The 7,425-nt window shown below is 48.2% G+C and overlaps 1 long non-coding RNA gene across 1 annotated transcript in view; it reads right to left on the minus strand.

The window, feature by feature from the left end:
- LOC109313347 overlaps positions 1-7,425 on the minus strand; it is a 207,004-nt gene that overhangs the window by 43,331 nt on the left and 156,248 nt on the right. The gene's annotated exons all lie outside the window — the stretch shown is intronic.

Below are 7,425 nucleotides of genomic sequence, written 5' to 3' on the forward strand. Positions count from 1 at the left end.
AGTTGTAATTCAATTCACTGTGTCCTTGAAGGGGAGGGGTATTTCAACTTTTGGTGACCTAAGGGCTTTTCTGAGCATGCGTAATTAGCTAATGCATATATGCCTATCCACCCCGCATACTTAAGTAGTTAATTATAATGGCCATGCGACGTATGAAGTGACGTATTTACATATATGTTTGTATGAACCGGAAATGAGTTGTAAGAGCTCTTGTTTCTGCACACATGCCCAGGAGAAGGGGATAAAAGCCAGCTAAGAGTTTTCCTCAGGGGCAGAGTGGTTTTTTGTCTTCGCTCTGACCCTATTTGCAAATATATCCTTTGTGTTGCTAACAACGTGTGCCTGAGGAATTATTATTCATGAGCCTCCAAAGAAACGAACCACGATTTTCATATCGCAACCACGAAGGAGAGAGAACCCTGGAGGTTGGACGGAAAAGGAGTCTTCAGGGATAGGCAGAGACTCAGCTAGCGCAGTAGGGAATTTACTGAGGGTAGCTAATGTGGGGGGGCTACCTGTGGCAGGTATACCCCAACAAATCCCACATGATGCATCTCGGGTAAAAGGCGAGTAGGGGGCGCCTTAAAACCTCTGCCTCCAATATATGCGCAGCGGAATGCCTGCAGAAAGACCATACAAAAGATCCCTGAGGGATAGGACATCTCACGGAGCAGCAGAACAGCCTCGGTGAGTGTTGAACTTTAAGGGGGGGAGGGGGAAATGTGTCGCGGGGCACTCCTGTGCCCCGCTCCTAAGGAGGCTCAACCCTGGGAGGGGGAGGGGTGTAGCAGGGCACCAGGGGGCCGCTACTAGCAGTAGGAATAGGGCTGCTGAAGGTCCCTGAAGCAGCACAGATGTGAGTTGCTAGGGCAACCAGGCTGGTCCCATGACCAAAAGGGGCAGGGCCAGGTCCTTATAAACATCTAGGCCAAAGCCTAGCTAGCAGTTCCCCTCTGGCAGCTGCAGGAGCAGGAGGTCTGTGGGAGAGCTGAGCAGGCCCGACTTGGGCCAAATCCGAATCAAATAGGGCCCGCTTCACACATCCATATTAGATAGGGAGCAGTAGGTTTGGACAGTTGTAACTTTGCTGTTTTTCCCTCTTCTGATACTGTTTTTTGCCTGAGTTCCCCAGTTCCAGGATTTTTTCCTAACTGAATATGCTCATGTTTTACTAACTAAGTATATTTTCTATTATGGGCAGTTGTCACAACCCTCTCAGTACTATATTAATCTTTTAAAAACTTTTTTCTCCAATTTCCCTCATCTCTTATCTTTTACTGCAGTTGCTTTTCTTGACTTCAAGTATTTGTTACTTTGATACTCTAATTTTCATGCATTATTCTTTGCCCTAATAATTTTGCTGTAGATGTTTGTAGAGTCACCCACTATTAGGACTTTTGTCTTAATGGCTGTGTGCATCCCGCTAAAGAGCATTTGTTTATACAATCCCACAATATTAGATTTACGTTTCTGTCCATCATTTTAGTGAGTGAGCCTAGTTGCTGCTCCTAAGCCACACCACATTCTGTCTGCATAAGTCTGTGGGTGCATCTACATGAGACTTTTACTGAGCAGTTGACTAATCAGCAGTACAGTAAACATGTTGCAGCACATGTACATCCCTATTAGGTTGGAATAGATGAATTTACTCTGCAGTAAAAAACTCCACAGCAGTGCACACATAGAAGCTGGACTGGCTGGTTGGGGCAAAAAGATGCTTCACTGCAGGGGTTACATCCTGGCTAGCTCCATGCTAAATCTCCCTCATGCCCCAGCCAGCCCCTCCTCTGCAAGTTGGGATGGGGAGATCAGTCCTGGGCTGGCAGCATGGGTGACTGGTGCCTCTGGAGTCTGGGGGGCACCAGTGGCTGATCGATGACCGGGGCGGGAAGGGGTGCCCCAGCAGCCGATCACAGCACCTGCAGCAAAACAGAAGTGCCGGTGGCAAAACCGGAAGTGCCGTCAGCACTTCTCTCAGTGCTGCCACTATGTCTTAGTGCTGGCTGGGGCCAATCTCAGGGACGGCACCAGAGAGTGCTTTGCACAGCACCCCTGCTCCATAGCCAGCGAGGGCCAATCTTGGGGGGGGGGGGGGGGCACATGCCCCCTGTTCTCCCCAACTCTCCTGGGTTCCCTGCCAGCCAGGGCTGCTCTGACCTATAGCAAATATGGCAGGATACCAGCTTGGCTTAGCAGAGAACTCTTTGGTGAGCTTAAACACAAAAAGAAAGCTTGCAAGAAGTGGAAGCTTGGACAAACAACTTGGGAAGAGTGTAAGAATATTGCTTGGGCGTGCAGGGTTGAAATCGAGAAGGCCAAAGTGCAACTGGAGTTGCAGCTAGGAAGAGATGTGAAGAATAACAAGAAGGGAAGCAGCGAACAGAGGCTGCATCTAAATGAGATGCTGACTGCACACTTGTTTATACACATACCAAATGACTGCTCAGTAACAAGTACTAAATGACTGCACTGTAACTGGAGTTCAGTAGCATTGCCGAATGGCTTTTAGATGATGTTGACTGCACAGTAGCTCATTACTACTGCACAGTAGCATTGCATCATGCTTCCTGCTATGTGATGCTACTGCACAGTAGTAATGAGTTACTATGCAGTCAGCATCTCATAGATACAGCCAGGGGGTGCGTCTATCTGTGACACTACGTTGCCATAGCAACACACTATGTCCACAGACAAAAATTATGACGCCCCCACTTTCAAAGGGAAGTACTAAATGATGGCACAGTAATAATGGTGCCATAGGAGCACTTGTAGATGCACATGGGAGTAGCAAACAGGGCAGTTTGCAAACAGTTTGCTGGGAGCCAAAGGAAGAAAGGGAATAGGAACCTGGCACTGGGCACTCTGCTCTGGAAAGGCAACTGAGCCAGGCTTGCCTCTGTGTTTGGCTTGTTGGGGGCTGTTTGGTGGGTTTATGTGCTTGGGTGTGTGCTCTGAGCAACTGAATGGACTGATGGCTCTCTGTCACACTAGTCCAGCCATTGATCAAGGCAGGATCATCCCTGACTAAACCGTCCCAGTCAAGTGTCTGTTCAACCTGCTCTTGAAAAAATACAGGGGTGGAGATTCCCCAACTTTTCTTGGTAGCCTGTTCCAATGCTTGACTGCCATCATAGTCAGGAAGTTTCTCCTAATTTCCAACCTAAATTTCCTCTGCTGCAGCTTGAGGCCATTGCTCCTAGTCCAGTCCTCTGCAGCCATGGAGAATTCTCTCCATGCTCTCTATAATTGCCTTTCAGGTATTTGAACACTGTTATGAAATCAGTCCATGTGGGCACCAATGCCATGGGGTAGTAATGACATGGCTAGTACCCTCCTGTATTTTCTGCTTTTCGTATGACTATCTTTTTGCAGACAGCAGCTTTGTAAACTTCTTAAAGGTCTTACTCTCCCATCAGTTATTTATAGAGAATTGCGTATAGATTGTTCTATTGTCTACTAGAGATGCAACCTCTACACAGCTTTTTAAGAATAAAAGGGCCCCAAACACACAAACAGTTATACTATACAAACATAAGTGTATTCTTAAGTGTCTGCAGTATTGGAGTCCCCCAAGAAAGCAGCCTTATTCAGTCTCCATCTTCTGAGAGGAGCCCCCCCTACAGCCATGGTTAAGCCTCTATCTTTGAGAAGCTGGCTCTTTTCAGTCCCTGGCTTCCCTGTGATCCATAGCACCCCCACCTCTGAGAGCTCCTTCTTTTCAGTAAGCTCTGGGAAGGAGGAAGAGGGTGTTTTCTTCTTTAAAATAAGAGGGGCATGAGAGTGCTGATGTCCCAAACAGCACAGCAGACAGCTTTTAAAAAAAATCTTTAGCGTGCCATTCCCATTCCCTCTGTCCTCATCTGGACTTTGTCCTCCCTGGGACCATTCCCACTATCCCTGTCTGCTCCTGGGCCTTCTCCCTTCCCAGCTCTCCCAGAGCCTCATTCATTTTTATGAAGCCCGATCAGCTGCACTTGCAACAAAACAGTTACAAAACTATAGCCTTAACCTGGGAACAATACTCATCCAATACAATGAAACATTGTATCATGGGGAATAAATCAAAAAGTAGTTTTTGTGGCCTGATGTCAGGAGTAGACTGTCATTTGTCCCTGGGGTGAAAAGGGTATATAGATGACCTGCTTAGGTAGGGCATTTGCAGCTTGTGGAGGAGGAGTGTTGAAAAACACTATGCCCCTCACAATTTCTTGGCTGCTCTTGACAGTTATTCTTGGCAGTCTAAATCTTACTTGGCAGGCTGAATAGCACCCCTCTGCTCCCAGCCTGAAGTATCCAGGGTCCCCTCACACCAGGTCTCGATTTAGAGGCTAAATGTAACAAGTGTGGGTAGCATCGAGGGCCTGCTTCCATTATCAGCTGCTTCCACAGGCATAGGGGCTTATCTGCCTTCTTAGGGCTTTGTCACACACGACACATTAAGCTTCTCATATGTTGACTGGCATTAGTGTTAGCTCGAGTTTAGAGCTGTCCAGGCACACATCCAGGCTAAAAACCTTCCTGCTCTCCCCAGGCTGCACAGCTGTGACTTGCCACTAGAGGGCTGGTGAGCAGGGGCCTGATGCAAAGCTACATCTGTGAGTTGCCACTGCAGGGCTGGTGAGCCAGGACAGGTTTGGGTGGGGTGGGTTGGGGAGATGGGGTGCTGGTGTCAGGAGCATGAAGTGGAAAGGGGGAGGGCTTAATGCTGGGCACTGGGATGTCAAATGGGAGCTGGAGAGGCAATGGTTGGAATGGCGGCTGGGGGCCTGGATGGTGGAATGAAGGAAGTCAGCCACAGAAGCCACTAAAGGATAACATAAAAAGAAATTAAGAGTAAATAAATTAAAGAAAGTCTCTGTTTTAATAAACTGGGATTGGATGGCCCCATCATGGGAATCTTGCCTCTGCCTGTCTGGAAGGGAAGCCCTGGCTCCCTAACTTGCTTCCCCCTCCATCCCCCCCACACAGGACTCCCCGCCAGAATAGAAATCAAAAGGGCCAGAGCACAATTGGAGTTGCAGCTAGCAAGGGACATGAAGGTAGGGTTACCATACATCTTGGTTTTCCTGGGCATGTCCTCTTTTTGGATCCTCCCATCTCTATTCAGGCAGGGTTTTTTTTTTTTTTTACATATCATCAAATGTCCAGGATTTTGATCAGCTCAGCTGTGTGAGGGGGCGGGTGCCTACCAGTGCTGGGAGAAGTTGTCCAGGCACCGAGCCTGCAGCAGAGCAGGGGAAGAGGCCAGAGGAAGAAGGTGGGGGGCCCTTCAGGGGCAGCGGGGAGTTGTCTGGCTGTCTGGTGGCAGAGGAGATGTCCCCAGGGTCCAAGCACCTATCAAGTTCAGTTTAATTTCTCTGCCGCAGCAGAGGAGGCACCTGCAGGGTCCTAGCACCTGCTTTTTCCTATCTATTCCTCTTGCTGCAGTATCTGATCACCATGGGGTATAGGACCTCAACTTGTGGAGGGGGCTGGGTTGTAGGCAGCAGCCCACTGTGGGAAAATATTTGCAGGGGCAGGGCAGCTGGGAAGTGGAGGGACCAGGGGGCTGTGGCTTGGAAGTGAGGGGGAGCAGGGGATTATGCATTGGAAGTCTGGGGCAGGGGGCTGTGGGTCTGGAGTGAGGGGCACCAGCATGGCACAGTGGTCAGGGTAGTGCAGATTGGGAGTGCGGGGCCTTGGCAGTGCCAGGGGTCTGCGGGTCAGGAGTGAGGGGCAGCAGGGCTTGGGGGGCGGTGTCTTGGAAGCAAGGGGCAATGGAATGGGCAGGGGCAGGGCAAAGGCATATCACTGCCCATCACAATCATATTACCCCTCCTTCCCCACACATGTGAATGACCGGTATCCTCTTTTTTGGAACTGGAAATACAGTAACTGTACATGAAAGATAACAAGAAGGGTTTCTACAAATTCATCAGCAACATGAGGAAGATCAGGGAAAGTGTGGGTCCCTTACTGAATGGGGGAGGCAACTTAATGATAGGGGATACAGGAAAGGCTGAAGTACTTAATGCCTTCTTTACCTCAGTCTTTGCAAGCAAGGTCAGCTCTCAGACTACTGCACATGGTAGCACAGTTAGTGGAGAAGGTGAGCAGCCAACAGTGGGGAAAAAAACAGGTTAGGGACTATTTAGAAAAGCTGGACATACACAAATCCATGAGGTTGGACCCTCCTTCCCAAGGGTGGTGAGGGAGTTGGCTGATGTGGTTGCAGAGCTGCTGGCTATTATCTTTGAAAACCCATGGTGATTGTGGGAGGTCCTGGATGATTGGAAAAGGACAAATATAGTGCCTGTCTTTAAGAAAAAGAAGAAGGAGAATCTGGGGAACTACAGTCACCCTCACTTTTGTCCTTGGAAAAATCGTGGAGCAAGTCCTCAAAGAATCCATTTCTAAGCACTTGGAAGAAAAGAAGGTGATTAGGAATAATCATGCCTGACCAACCTGGTTGCCTTTTATGATGATATGAGTGGCTATGTGGATATGGGGAGGGAAGTGTATATGATATACTTTGACTTTAGAAAGGCTTTTGATACTGTCCCTTACAACAGTCTTGCAAGTAAGCTAAGAAGTACAGGTTGGATGAAAACTGTCTGGATTGTTGGGCTCAAAGTGTAGTAATCAATAGTTTGATGTCTAGTTTGTCACTGATATCAAGTGTAGTGCCTCAGGAGCTGGTCCTGGCACGAGTTTTGTTCAATATTTTCATCTGTGTCCCGGAAGATGGGATGCATTGCACCTTCAGCAAATTTGCAGATAACACCAAGCTGGGGAAAGTAGTAGATATGCAGGAAGGTAGGGCTAGGATTCAGAGAGACCTCAAAAAATTGGAGGATTGGACCAAAAGAAATCTCATTAGGCTCAATAGTGCAAAGTCCTGCACTTGGGATGAAGTAATCCCATGAACCAGTACAGGCTGGGGACCAACTAGCTAAGTAGCAGCTCTGCAAAGAAGAAGTTGGGGATTACAGTGGACAGTAAGGTGAATATGAGGCAATAGTGTGCCCTTGTTGTGAAGAAGACTAATGGCATACTGGACTACATTAGTAGAAGCATTGCCAGCAGATCTAGGGAAGAGACTTATTCCTTCTTTTCAGCAGTGACAAGGTCACATCTCAAGTGCCATGTCCAGTTTTCAGCCTCCACTACAGAAAGGATGTGGACAAATTGGAGAGAGGCCTGTGGTAGGCAACAAAACTGGTTAGGGACTGGGGCATATGACTTCTGAGGCGAGAAGACTGACAGGGAATTTAATAGCAGCCTTCAACTACCTGAAGTGGGGTTCAAAAGAGCATGGAGCTGGACTGTTTTCAGTGGTGGCAGATGACAGAACAAGGAGCAATGGTCTCAAGTTGCAGCAAAAAAAGTTTAGGTTGGATGTTAGGAAAAACTTTCTCACTAGGAAGGTAGTAAAGCACTGGAACA

Source organism: Crocodylus porosus, unplaced genomic scaffold, assembly GCF_001723895.1.
Source record: "Crocodylus porosus isolate Cpor-Errol unplaced genomic scaffold, CroPor_comp1, whole genome shotgun sequence".
Classification (NCBI taxonomy): Eukaryota; Metazoa; Chordata; order Crocodylia; family Crocodylidae; genus Crocodylus; species Crocodylus porosus.